The sequence below is a fragment of the Chenopodium album genome, chromosome 6 (assembly GCF_948465745.1).
Source record: "Chenopodium album chromosome 6, dcCheAlbu1.1, whole genome shotgun sequence".
In the NCBI taxonomy this organism is placed as follows: Eukaryota; Viridiplantae; Streptophyta; class Magnoliopsida; order Caryophyllales; family Amaranthaceae; genus Chenopodium; species Chenopodium album.
The window spans coordinates 57,526,589-57,540,788 of NC_137839.1; the positions used below are offsets into that span (position 1 = coordinate 57,526,589).

General features: G+C 37.8%; 1 non-coding gene across 1 annotated transcript; it reads right to left on the bottom strand.

The window, feature by feature from the left end:
* Positions 1-6,375: 6,375 nt before the first annotated feature.
* LOC145637553 (small nucleolar RNA R71) lies at positions 6,376-6,482 on the bottom strand. Its single transcript, XR_014114325.1, has one exon. It is a non-coding gene; the product is annotated as a small nucleolar RNA R71 (small nucleolar RNA).
* Positions 6,483-14,200: the final 7,718 nt, after the last annotated feature.

Below are 14,200 nucleotides of genomic sequence, written 5' to 3' on the forward strand. Positions count from 1 at the left end.
ATCATTGACCCGAAAATTACCCGAACCCAAACTAACCCGACCCAACCCGAAATAGAGTTGACCCGAACATGACCCGAAGTGACCCGACCTGAAATGACCTTAAACTAGAAGTGACCCGACCCGATTTTAACTCAAATTGATTGACCCGAATCGACCTGACCCGTAGTGAACCAACCCGAATTGACACGAATCCTAACTGAATAGGGTGAAATAGTGAATTACTTAGTTTAGGGCTTCTTTATTTCCTACGTAATAGGTACTCATGATTTTTTTTTTTTAAACGATTTTACTTTATTTTTCCAACTATTTTTTAAAGTGAATTTATTTTGGTGACCCGACACAAACTTGACCCGAATTGACTCAATCCGAATTTGACCCGACCCAAAATTGACCCGAAAATTGATCTTAAAAATTGACTCGACCCGAACAGACCCGACCTGAATTAACCAACCCAAACTTGACCTAACCCGAACTTGACTTGACCCAAACTTGACCCGGAGTGCTGACCCGGTTTTGACCCAAAACCCAAATCAACCCGACTTGACCCAAACCCAACCCGAACATTTGCTGACTCGAACTTGACCCGACCTGAATTGACCCAACCCGAACCCGACCTGAATGACCTGTTTTCCAGGTATAGTTCAAGATATAATTCTACATTCACTGCATGATTGTTTTGACCTTGAGAAACTATCACATGATGATGATGATTCTTCAATCAAGTTGATTCTCAAAAATCGTGCAGAGAATTACCTTAAAGGACAATGAGTCAGTGCTTAAACAAGGATGTCCCCACTATGATTAAGTATGAATTGAAGTAAGAGTTACCTAATATTCTTATTATAAATATTTAACTTTTACTTAGGTATGTGATACCAAGTTGCAGTTCTAACATTATTCATGTTGTACAGAAACTGTAAAGAAGTGAGGCTAGCATGGAAATGGAGCTTGAAGGTTCACCAGAAGTGTTCGAGATACCAAGAAAAGCTTCATAAGTTTTATTTCAGAATTTTATTATCATGATTTAAAAAGTTTTCGGTTTTAATGATATAATATTTCAGTTTTGGTTGAATACTGAATTGGTTTAGCGTGACATATACAAGTGTTGACCCATGACCAAGGTAATAAATTGTTTTCATTTATGCTAGCTATGAGTTAATTTTATTTTACGACATTGATATAGGTAGATCACAAAAGCAAAATTAGATGATTAAAAACAAGCTTACTTATAACATAGTAAGGTTGGGTCGCATAAACTAATTGCGCATCCAAAGATTTCAAATGGATGGACTCTTATTGTTATTTGATTATGAATCACTTGAGAATTGTGAGCCATGCTAGTAAGGTAAGATGACCAAGTCACCTTTTACTTGAATGGGTTAAAGAGCTAAAATAACCTTTTGGAACTCATACATACGATGTGTGTGGACAAATAAGTTCAAAGCTAGCAAGGGATTAACTATTTCATTGCTTTTTACTAACGATTTAAGTATATATGTCCATAATTACTTAATGAAATAAAGCTTGGAATCATTGAAATGTTCAAGGAATTCCAAAATAAAATACTAAATCAGTTTAAGATAAAAGAACAATTAAACACTACGATATGATCGTTGTGATAAATATTTAACACAAAATAAATGATCATCTAATCCAGGAACACAACAATTAAAAATGTGTTAGAAGACAAGAATCAAACTTTTCTTGCCATGGTTCGATCCAACATTAGTTTTAATGATTTATGAATATCGTTTTGAGGATATGCTTTAGAAAAATAATTTGCGAACATACTAAACAAAATCTTTACCAAGACAATTGAAAAGACATCATAAGAGTTATGGATTGGAAACGTTCCAAAGTTGTCTTTTCTAAATAAGATTAAGGATTATGAAATCTATGTAAAATGTTTACAAAGATGACATAATAAACCATAAATCAAATAAATGTTTCTTTGTGGTTTTCCCATGGAAATTAATATGTATTTGAAGGCGTCGTTCGAAGTGCGCCTACGTTAAGCATGTGTGAATATGCGTGGCACTCTTAGGAAGTGGGAAATAACATATAAAATTAGGGACAACGATTTGGGACAAGGAAATTAGGGAGCCGCCAACAAGTTTTTAAGGAACTTGTAAACCATTCACGGAGCATTAAAAGGCAACCACGATAAGGGACAATGATAGGCAGCAACGATTGACCCGTGAAGGTTACACCCCATTCATAATCCATGATTACTAATTCCATATAGTTCGGAACCACGAAAGGAGAATTGAAGGTGATAGTACGAAGTAAGTCATGGAGTTACATTCGCCCGTATTGGCCTCTACTCGATTCTTATTATGGAAAGTGATTCCTGCGATCTCAAAGGCATGCAAACAAATATTCAATTTGCTCCAAACTATTATTATGATAAATTGGTTTAATATTAATGCACACACATAATTCTAAAATATTCGTGATCACTTTAATGAACCAATAAGATTAAAAAGGATCCTAAAATGGTTGTCCAAATTATCTTATTAGTTGTGATTTTTAATTACATATTCCCTTTAACATGCAACATGGTGATTATAAAAATATAATAGAAATCAACATTATTATTGGAAGCAATTCAACAATAAATTGTTAGTTAAATAATATATAAATAAACCTAATCATGATACTAGTGTAGGGAATATTTCAAGCATCCCACACTTGAGTCCAACTGTGATCATACACGTATGCCTTGTTTGGCAAATGGCTGATGGCTTTTGGCGGTTGGCTGTTAGCTGGTTCACTTGGCTTGTTTGACCAGCTGGAATGTTTGGCTGTTTATAATGGCTTTTTAAATTGGCTGTTTAAGCTGGCTGTTTATAAAAGTGTGTGGTAAATTAATTGGTGGTTGTTGGCTGTTTATTAGATAATTTATGGGCCAACAAGCCAAAAGCCAACAAAAAAGCTACTCAAAGCAGCTTTTTCATTTTGGCTTAAAAGCCAGCTTTTTCGCTGACTAAAAAGCCAATTACCAAACACATTTTTTGGCTGTTTGACCACCTAAAAAAGCCAAAAGCCAAAAGCTAACAAAAAAGCCATTAAAAAGCCAATTACCAAACATGGACTTAAGTATGGAGGCGTCCACAGGGAAGGAAGCTAGAGCAAAAGAGTTGCCAACAAGTTTTAGGAACTTGTAAACTATTCACAGGGTGAAGATTACACTCCTTCACGATCCATGAGATCGCTAACTCCATAGTGGTCTGGAATCATGACTGGATATTCGGTGATGAAGGTACAAATCCAACTTAAAGGAGATTGAACCTGCCCTAAAAAAAGGTCTCTACTTTATTCTTCTCATATTCATGTGAGCTTTCTGACTAACATACAATTAATATATTAATCCTAAACCTTTTTAATCTATGTTGGTTGAATATTAATGCAGAAACAAATCTATTATTGGTTATCGCTGAAATTATAATCATATTAACCTAAACAAGATTATTAATTATCTTATTAAGCGTGATTACAAGTACAAATCCTTTTAATCCTGCAAGAGAGGGCGTGATCAAGCAATAACAATAATAATATCAAGCAACATAACAACAGAAATCATCATCATCATATTAATTTTCTTAATAAAGCATAATAATAATAGCAAGATCCTAGGCATGATACTAACAAGATTAATAACAAATCCTAGCATGTCACTAAACATAAAGATTAAAGCTTTATCCCTAACATGATACTAGAAAGCAATAAAAGCATCATAACATGATACTAGAAATTAAAATAATATAAACATGCTTTCTACAGAAATATAGCAATTAAAATAACTTACTTGGTTGCCTCGTATCTCTTTTTAATAACAAAATACACACATAAGTAACTTCAAGGAATATATTAAATTAAACAATTAATTAATAATTGAAATAGAGATTTGGGACCGAATCCTCAGATATTATCAACCTTTCACGTCTAGGGCGAAGGCAACCTCGAACTTAGATAGGTGTGTCTAGAACTTGTGAATGAAGAATTTTATAAAAGGGAGGGTTTAGAAAGACAGAGAAGAATAAGCTATTGCTTGAGAGAATTATTGATGATTGTGAACGAATAAAAACGATGAAATACGACCCTATTTATCAAGAATATAGTTCAGAAACGATAGCAAAGAATTAGAATTTGAATCGGAATTAAACTGGCTTCTGTCGCCAGCTACAGGATCCAACGCGAAACGACAAGCATCACGCATGGCGACATGGTCTGTCGTTTGACGTAGATTAAAAGATAAAATGCACTTTTTGATATGTCTATTTATATAGTATTTTACCCCCGTCCCTTGGTTATAATTAAAAGTGTTTTTGGCTCTTTAGAGCCACTTTTATTACTAATTGGTCTTTTCTAGTGTTTTCGTAGATTTGGTTGACTTTTGTAGGGATTTGCACTTTTGAAGCATTTTCCCGAGATATTATGGAGAAACTACGAGCATTGGAGAAGCACGACCATTTGATATAGCCCAGGGCCGGTTAGAGCCATCAAACCGGTGATTAAGGGCTCGGTATATGTGATACTGGGGCATTTGGACCGAGTATTAAAGACTCGAAGAGGAAATCCTGATTGGCCCGAATAATTGGAGCCTAATCGAAGTCCAAAGAGTGGCCCAAGAGTGTCGCCCGACCAAAGGAGCTACCGCCTGAAGGCGTGCCCGGCCGGGCGGGGGAAGCAAGGTCGGCGCCCGAACTTGCACCCGGCCGGGCGCGAGATTTATACCTGATGGAAAAAAAGGCGCGCCCGATCGGGCTTGTGTTATTATTAGGAGTTAATTATCGACGTTTAAGTTTGTTTTAGTTTAGGATTCTTGCTTAGTATAAATACCTTTCCGTTAAGCGAGTTGAGGATCTTCTTTTACTCACTCTTAATTCCTTCTTAGATATTCTCTCTCTACTTAGATTTTAGATTAGTTTCTCTCTCTCATATACTTTGTTCTTAACTTTATTCTTAATTCCTGATTTCTTTGGTAACGATTTCTCTTCTTTTAATCTTAGTTTTTTATTATATTCCTTTGATCATGTCTTGTATTTATTATTTTGATTAGTTTAGATTTAATTATTTGTGAGTAGTTCTATTTCTAGGGTTTTTGGGGATCCATAAATAATATGAAGGGGTAATTTATTGTTGTTAATTGTCAATGCTAGATTAATTTCCTATTGATTGATTTAATGCTCTGTTACTATATTTGCGCGGATCTTTTATAAATGAGTTTGACAATATCGATTCGAGATTCGAGAGATGAGAATTGATGTTTAGTTCCAGTTTCAATAGGCAGGTTAATTTATAAATGGTTAAGTCGAGATTCGAGAGATGAGATTTAATACCGGTAAATTAATTGTGTGATTGTAATACGTAGCGAAAGCCCTTTATGATCTGATTAATTTATGCATTAATGATTGATTATTATGTTTTACCCTGGAATATTATTTATTGGTGAACATATGCCCTAGATCTTTTATTAATTGTTTTCTCTTTACTCTTAATCTCCGTAGTTTAGTTTCCTTTAATTATAATATGTTGGTTACTTGATAATTTAGATTACTTTAATTAATTAGAAATAAAAAGACTTGTTTCCCTATGGATTCGACCCTACTTCCCTATCTATTTAAGTTAGTGGTTTTAGGAATTACTTTTGATTAGGTGATACGAATTTAGCCTGTCAAAATTTGGCGCCGTTGCCGGGGAAACGGTTTTATTTTTTATTTCTGATTATTTTTGTAGTCTAGGTTATTTCTTTTCATCTCAGAGAACGTTAGTTCTTTGAGGCAAGTCTCATATTTTCTTTTAGTTCTTTGTTTATGCCCAGGTGTTCTAGATCAGGTTACATCCCATTCGATCCGGAGATCGAACGATCCTTCCATAGACAAAAGAATTTGTACAAGCAAATTTTGGCGGATTCTGGTGATAATAATAATCACCGAGATCGTCCAACTGATTTTAGCGATTCAGAGGTATCTTCAGATCCAGAATCATAGATGACGGCTCCAAAGAAGCTTAGTGACTATTCACAACCAAATCTTTACAGATTTGCCACACCTTACTCCTACACCAGCTCTTGATGGGGTACAGTTTGAGATTAAACCCCAATTTATAATGATGATAGAAAGGAAGAAATTTAGTGGAGCTAAGGGTAAAGACCCAAATCTTCATATTGTAGACTACTGTTAGTACTGTAATACCATCAGGCAAGCTGGGGTCACACAAGACCAAATTAGGGAGATTCTCTTTCCTTTCTCTTTAACTGGAAAAGACAAATTATTGTTTAATGGTTTAAATAGAACTGCACTTGGTATAACTGACTTGGAAACTCTTGTTTTGAATTTTTATAACAAATATTATCCTGCAAAGAGAACAGCTGTACTACGGAGTGCAATTCAGAACTTTGCCCAAGAAGCCGATGAAACTTTATATGAGGCTTGGGAGAGGTTCAAGGACCTACAAAGAGAATGTCCCCACCAGAATCTGGCACAATGGCAGTTAATCCAAGCTTTTTACAATGGCATTGGAAATTCATCTAGAATAATATTGGATTCTGCAGCCAGTGGGAGGTTTATGAACCTTAATGTTGATGATGCAGGTCAAGTTCTTGAAGATATGGCGATACATAATTCCCAATATGGGAATCCTAGAGGCTTTGCAAATAAGGGGAAGCATAGTGTTGACTCTGTATCCTTTTTGCAAGCTCAATTAATCTCTATCTGCCAGAAATGAGATAATCTTAGCACTGCTAATGTAGCTAATGTTTCTCCAATTAATAATAATGCTAATGAGGCTTTGTGTGAAAATTGTGGAATTTTAGGTCATTGGGAACAAGATTGCAAGAGTTTTGTGGAGCAAGTCAATGCCTTTCAAGCTTATGGGCAGAATAACCCATACTCCAACACCTACAATCCTGGGTACCAAAATCATCCATACCTTTCCTACAGGAGTACCAATATTCAAAATCCACCACCACCACAAGAACCACAGGTGCCACAACAACAGCAGCAGAAATTTTACCACCCCAATGTCGGCCAGAAAAACCAACCACAACAACCCTCCTCATCTTCCGACCCTGCTTTGGTAGAAATTAGAGCGATGATGGTTAATATGCAGAAGCACATGGAGAGTAGAGATGCCCAAATTGATTCGATCCTAGCACACAATAAAATAGTAGATAATCAAATTGCGCAACTCTCCGCCACTCTACAAGCCCGTCAATAGGGAGCCCTACCAGCACAGTCGATCAGGCCTACGGATCAAGCTTATGCATTTACTCTAAGGAGTGGTTCAAACTATGAAGGGCCCCCTATGCCTAGAGATGATGAACCTATTTTAATAAATAATGCTAATCTTGATTCCTTTAAACGTTATAATGTAGCTAATAGACCTGCAATGCTAAAGAATAGTACTAAAATATCTAATTTTACATTGCAGTGTACGACCCCAGGGAAGTGGCCACTCTATATAATAAAAACAATGCTCGAAAGCTAGTTATCAAACTTCCATTCCCCAATTGTCACTTGAAAATAAATTTGGATAAGCAGTTTGGTAAGTTTATGGAGATGGTAAAAGATTTGCAGGTAACAGTTCCCTTCACTGAATTAATTACATAAATTCCTGCATATGCAAAATTTATGAAGGAAATATTGACAAGAAAAAGGTCTATTAGTGAGGTAGTGGCAAGAGGAAAATGTATGTCGTTATCTACCCTTCCCCCAAGTCAAACAAAATTTGTAAACACTTAACCAACCTTATATGATTATAGGGCAAGTTAAGGGTCGATCCATAGGGAATGCAATGATGAAAACTAGAGTCTAAGTCAAGCTACCTCGAAGAAGGAGTTGAGATTATGGTTGGCACTATGGTAAACTAAAGCAAGTCTAATCAAGTAAAACAAAGGTCTAAACACTAGGGATATGGGTTCCACATGCAAGTTCAATGATAATGCTAGTTTAGAGCTCAATCAATTAATTCAAGTATTGCAATGGACAAACAATAGTAGCAATCAAGAGAGTTCAAATGCTATCTCCTATAGGCCAATCTAGGTGTCACTATGAAAGGCAAATCAAGAAGGATCACATGCAAACCCAATCAATTAGAGCAACTTTCAATTCAATTGTTCATGTCATTAAGAGTTGCAATGCAATCTAGATTAATCTTATAGGTTGATCACTCCTAGTCTAATCAATCACATGCAAAACTATGTCAACCAATTTAATTGCAAGAAATCAATCAATCAAAGAGCATCAACTAGCAATTTCATTAATCAAACATGCTTCCCCCTTTCCCTAGCAACTAATCTACTCACTAATCATGGTGAAATTCAAGAACAAATAACTAGAAATTGCTTTAATCTTCATTTCTATATCAAAATCTAAGAGAAATCAAAATAATCAACAATATCAAATTCAAATCCAAAGAAGAACAAGCAACAAGCAAAAATCAAATAGCAAGTAAGTAAAAGATGAAAGAAGGAAGAGATTCTCACTAATATTGATGATTGAAAATGAAGAAATCCGAACTTGATTGATCAAATGTTGAGTTACAAATCCAAAACCAAGAACTTCTCTCTAACTTCTCTCTAAATTCTCTCTCTACAACTAAGCTAATGAAAATTATGAAAAAGTTGGTTTCAAAAAGGAAATACAATTCTATTTATAAGCAAAGAAGAAATCGGCAGCTCCCGCGCCCTCTTTCGATAGACCCGCGCCCGCGGAGAAATGGGTACGGAACCCTCCGCGGGCTATCTGGGCAGACCCCGCGCCCGCGGCAGTAGAGACCCTCGCCCGCGGCAGTGAAATCCGCGCCCGCGGCTAATCCCCTGCTCCCAAAGCCTGATCAGGGGGGCCGCGGTCTCTCTGAATGGAGCGACCTCTCCATTTTACCCGCGCCCGCGGAGAGCCCGCGGGGTAACCGCGACAAGTTGCTGCCAAGTTTTGGCAGTTTTGAGTAACATAGGCCCGCGCTCGCGGCAAGATGACCCGCGCCCGCGGCCTGCTGTTATTGCCTTGAAGACCTCTCCGAGGCCTCTCCAAGGCCTCTCTAAGCCCTCTCTAGCCAAATGCTTCTTCCTTGCTTGATCATTAAGGTCCCAAATTGAATCCTTTGCCAAGGTGATTCTCACAATACCTACACAAGTAAACAAAGAAAGGAAATAAAAGGGAAAAAGAGCCAAATAAAGGAAAACACGATAAAAACACGAGAATCATAAAGAAAAGAGGAAAAAGAGAAACTAAAGGAAAAAGGACCAAAAAATAAGAGAAGAAAGCATGAAAAAGGGAAAGAAATAACCTTAAAAGACTACCCTATGAGTGCCATAAATGACACTCATCAAATTCCCCCAAGCTAGACTTTTGCTCGTCCCGAGCAAAACAAAGGCTAAAAAGGAATAAGAAGGGCTTATTCGAAGCAAAAAGAAAAAGAGGGGCGAGAATTTATACTAAGACTCACTGTCGTAGGAATCACGGTTGTTTTTAGCTACAACAAGCCATTTAAACCCCTAGATCACTCTAGAGGACGAGTGATGCTCTCGTAAGGGTATCCTAAGAGTTTACCCATAACTCTCCACCAAACCCCCAAGAGGCAAACCAGAGAAGGAAAAGAAAGAAGAAAAAGGAAACAAAATCTTTACGAAATAGACTTTACAAAGAGACTATAATTCAAATGAATAACAACCTTTCTAAAGAGAATTATGGTATGCACGTTATAAGATACCTAAGGTTGATTGAAACATAAATATGCTAAGCATAGGAACTAGTTATCACATTCCACTTTCATCCCAAACGGTCTTACCGCGTTCCCCCTACTAATCTCATGTCTCCCCTTAGTGAGCATCTCATAGATTCCGCGAAGGAATCGGAAAAAGATCAAATTTTTGGGCTACTCGACATCTTGATTTCGCATCCCCTTTCCTTAGTCTACAACCTATGATTCCCTCCACCGATAAAAGACTCAACTTCTAGGTCCAAAGGTCTTCCCCAAAGTTGTAACGCAAGGCAAGAAGGGTTAAGGTATGCTAAAATTTAAAATTTGGTGGTTATCCTAAATTGTGAAGCAAAGACCGGCCAAATCTCAACACCAAACTTAAGTAATCACCAAACAAAAACGTATTAACACCCCCAAGCTTATTCAAAGCAACAATCTACAATCATTAGAACAAAAAGCGCAAGCGCTTTCCCCCCAAGCTAAAAGAAACATTGTCCTCAATGCATGGAGAGGAGAAAGACACTTCAAAAAAAAATTTCTCTTTTATTTTATTTTATTTTATTTTATTTATTTTTTTATTTTTTTTTATTTTTTTTTGCATTTTCTCATTAATAAACTTGTTTGAATTTCCTTGAACTCCTTAAAAGCATTAGTCCTTGCCTTTTTTTACTAAGGACGACTTTTACATAAGCATTTGCCATTATTTACCAAATATAAACAACTCAATTATGTGTACCAATTCGAACCAAACCCCAACTTCATAGACCACAATCACCAAACATTGAACCTTGCTTCACAAAAACCAAAAAGAAGGAGAACGAAATAAAAGGCTCAAGATATCTAATTATGCGGCTTGAAAAGAGGGAAAAGGGTTCAAAGGGGTAACAAGTAGGCAAATGTATCCCAAACCAAAAAGGGACTATCCTAGAAAGAGAAAAATACCTCCCCGAAAAATTTCCTTTGTCCTCCCTAGGTAGTTTGGTAACGGTCTTAGGAATCATACGCTAAGATTCTAGATTAGGTTTGCGAAAATCAAGGATCCATGCCGCTCATGCAAGAGTATGATGAAAGCTTGAACAAATATAAATCTCACATGGTTGTAACAAAGACTCACTAAGGGTGTCAAATAAAAGATAGGGAGCAACTACCAACATGCCACAAACGAGTAGAATCCGTTTTCATGATCCCCCCTAATTCTAGACAACTATCTTAGCATGCTTTATCCTAGAATCAACCAAACGTAATCTCAAACCGTGCATACCATTATTACCTAAGAAGGCTATTATTCAAAAGCAAAAGTCCATTGCATACAAGTCCAATTTTCAAAAAGAGAAAGAGTGAAAATAAAGCCTCAAAAAGTTATGCACACAAACAAGATTAAAAGAAAAGGAAAGAAAAGAAAAGAAAAGAATGGAAAACTTAGACAAGGACAAGAAAGGGAAAGAGGAAAAGGGCAAAGATGCAATCATAACACGTTTATCCAAATCGACATACAAGCGGTCTAATGGCCACATCGCCAAAAACCCCAAACACACTAGGTGTTAAATTCATACATCCTCGAACCGTTCAACTTCTCCTAAATCTAATCTTAATCTAAGCAACCAAGAAAATGAAGAAGTGAAAATAAAGAGGTAAAATAAGAAAGGCCTCACCAAGCATCCGCTCTAAATTAAAGTACCCAAGGAGTAGGAACGTGCATCTCCAAAAGGTTCCGCAATCCAAAGCATAGGCTACGAGCAAGGTGAGTTAAAGAAAAAGGCTATATATACAAAATGAAATTGTTAGTAACTTCCAAACAAAAGCAAGCAATAAAACACTTAGATACAAATTATATACAAAGACCTAGAGAAACCATCATCATCAAAATTTTTATTTATTTTTTTTTTCTTCTCAAGAAACTCCCAAAAACATCAAGAAATGAAACAAAACAACAAGCAACAGACCAACGAGACCATTAGCAAAAATCCACCAAAAGCCTTATCAAAGACTTCCTACCGAGCCCCAGGTGCTTCCCCAAACCAACATAAAACATCCTTTTTGACCCTCCCCCCTCACAAAATCAAGGCATCGACCGCGATGCCTATAATCATGCAAAATAGGGAAAGGGGAGAACAAAGAGGGAAATAAACATGCATAAGGGGACTATTGGCCACTAGGGCCGGCACCATCATCACCCGTATCCCAACCTCCGGTGTAACCGGGAGGAAAACCATAGTGACCCTGGAATAGGTCAAGTTGGGATCGGGTTAATTGGTCAAAGGGCTCAGGCTGAACAAGGGGCTCGGGGTGATGGGGGTGAACATAGTAATATGCGGGATCACCCCGATAATCACTCCCCCCCGAGACCCTATAATCATAAGGTGGGAAATCGCGCCTTGGCACATCGGGGTCCTCCACCCCGGGCCAATATGGGTACGTAGGGAGGTTGTCACCACCCCATGAAGGTACTAGCCCTTGTTGGGGCGGCACATAAGGGTAGTTGACCGGAGGTGTGACCTCCCCCCTACGCACACTAGCGTCATACAATGCGCTAGTTTGATAAGACAGTTTGGTGGTCCGAGTACATACCTTGCATGCTCAATTGCATGCGCTCCATGTGGTCTCTCATGGCCTCCATCTCTCGGAGATAAGCATCTCCTTCGAAACCTTGTTGTTGTTGTTGTTGTTGTTGTTATTGTCTTCTTTCTCTTCTTCTTCTTTGAGCATCATCATGAAAATGCTCATGCTGTTGTTGTAGTGGCGGTTGTTGTTGCTCTTCATCATATTCTTCTCCTCCTCCTTCCTCCTCTTCCTCATCATTCTTATCACCCCCATCAATCTCATCATCCTCCTCCATGTCATCCTCAATCCTCCCATTGTCCCTAGGGACCATCCAAATGTTCCTAGCCTCACGAAGGATGGAGGTGGCGGCCGGGTTAGGGAGAAGGCAATGGTGGGTATTTCTCACTAGCCAAGAGTAGGTGCCGGTTCTCCTAGTGCTAGTTATGAAACGTAAAGTGGTTACTTGCTTCAAACTAATCCACACGTCTTCACTCCTTCCAACCAGAGTGCAAGACTTCAAGAACCCTTCTTGCTTAAAATACGACACAAGACGTGTCACCATGCCCCCACAATGAATTTCCCCCGTTTTGACCCCATGCATTATATCCTTGCAACAATTCATGAAGATATAGCCAAAATTAATCCTTGACCCTAACTCCGGCTTGGTAGCCATCCATAACACCATAATCTCCTCTCGAGACAACTTCCCCAAATCTTGCTTATTAAAAACCGAATACCCAAGAATTCTATGAAGGATCCTAAGGGCTGGATGGATAATCTCACTAGCAAGAGACTTTTTCGAATCAAACTCCCTCTTGTTGGCTATGGTTCTCCACCAAGAAACCTCATTGTACTCAGATTAGACTAGGGAGATAAGGGGCTCGAAGATATCACCATTGGGGTTGAAACAAAGGGCTACATTGAACTCGGCTAGGTTCATGGTGTGTTTGACATTGAAGAGTTGGAAGGAAATAATAAAATCGGTTTCCCCCACCTTATTGAACTCAAATGTGGAGAAAAATTCAATGGAAGGCTCCAAACAGGTTCTAGGGGCCGATTTTAGAAACTCACCCAAGCTAAGGTTATCTAGAAGGATGTCAAGGTCATTTTCAATCCCTAACTTGGCCATATCCTCACGAAAGTAATGCCAGGAGGGTCTAAACTTTGGGTCTTTCATTTTGTTATAGATGGGGGTTTGTTTAGACCGGTTCCAAAATTTGAGAGGGGGTAAAGGAGGAGGAGGAGCATCATCTTGAGTTGTGGAATGCGGTTGGGGCTGAGGGTTTGAGGATTGGCCTTGAGAAGATTGGCCGGGGGATTGGTTTGAGCGCTTCTTGCTACTTTTGACTCTTCTTATCAAATCCATTTGAACAAAATTCACACAAGTCACAAGAACACAACAAACTCCCTCAAACAATTCAACTTCCTCCAAAAATTACTCACAAACCTCCTTACAAATCCAACCAAACCACCATAAACTACAAGGTACCTGTTCCAATCAACACAACAACCAAAATCCAACAACAAAAAATAATATCAACAATCATTCAACAATATAATCATGAATCAACAAGAAAAAGTAACAATCACCCAAATATACCAATTTTCCCATTAATCAACCATAAAACACAAAAATCATGCTCAAATTCAAGGTAAACAAACCAATGTAAAGAAATCAATTGAAATTGACAAAAATATTACAAAGGTTAGAAGTATACCAAGATTGGAGACTCAAATTAAACTCAAAGCACTTCAAAGACCCGAATTTTCCCGAAGAAGCACGAGAAAGAAGAGGAGGAGTGTTGAAAATGGAGGAATATGGAAGAAATTGTGAAAAATTTGGGCAAAAGGTGAAGAAATTTGTGGGAAATTGATGTTTTGGGGTTAGGGTTTGAGAGGAGGTAGAGAGAGAAAGGGGAAAAATAAGGAGAAGAGGAGGAAATAAGAGAGGAGA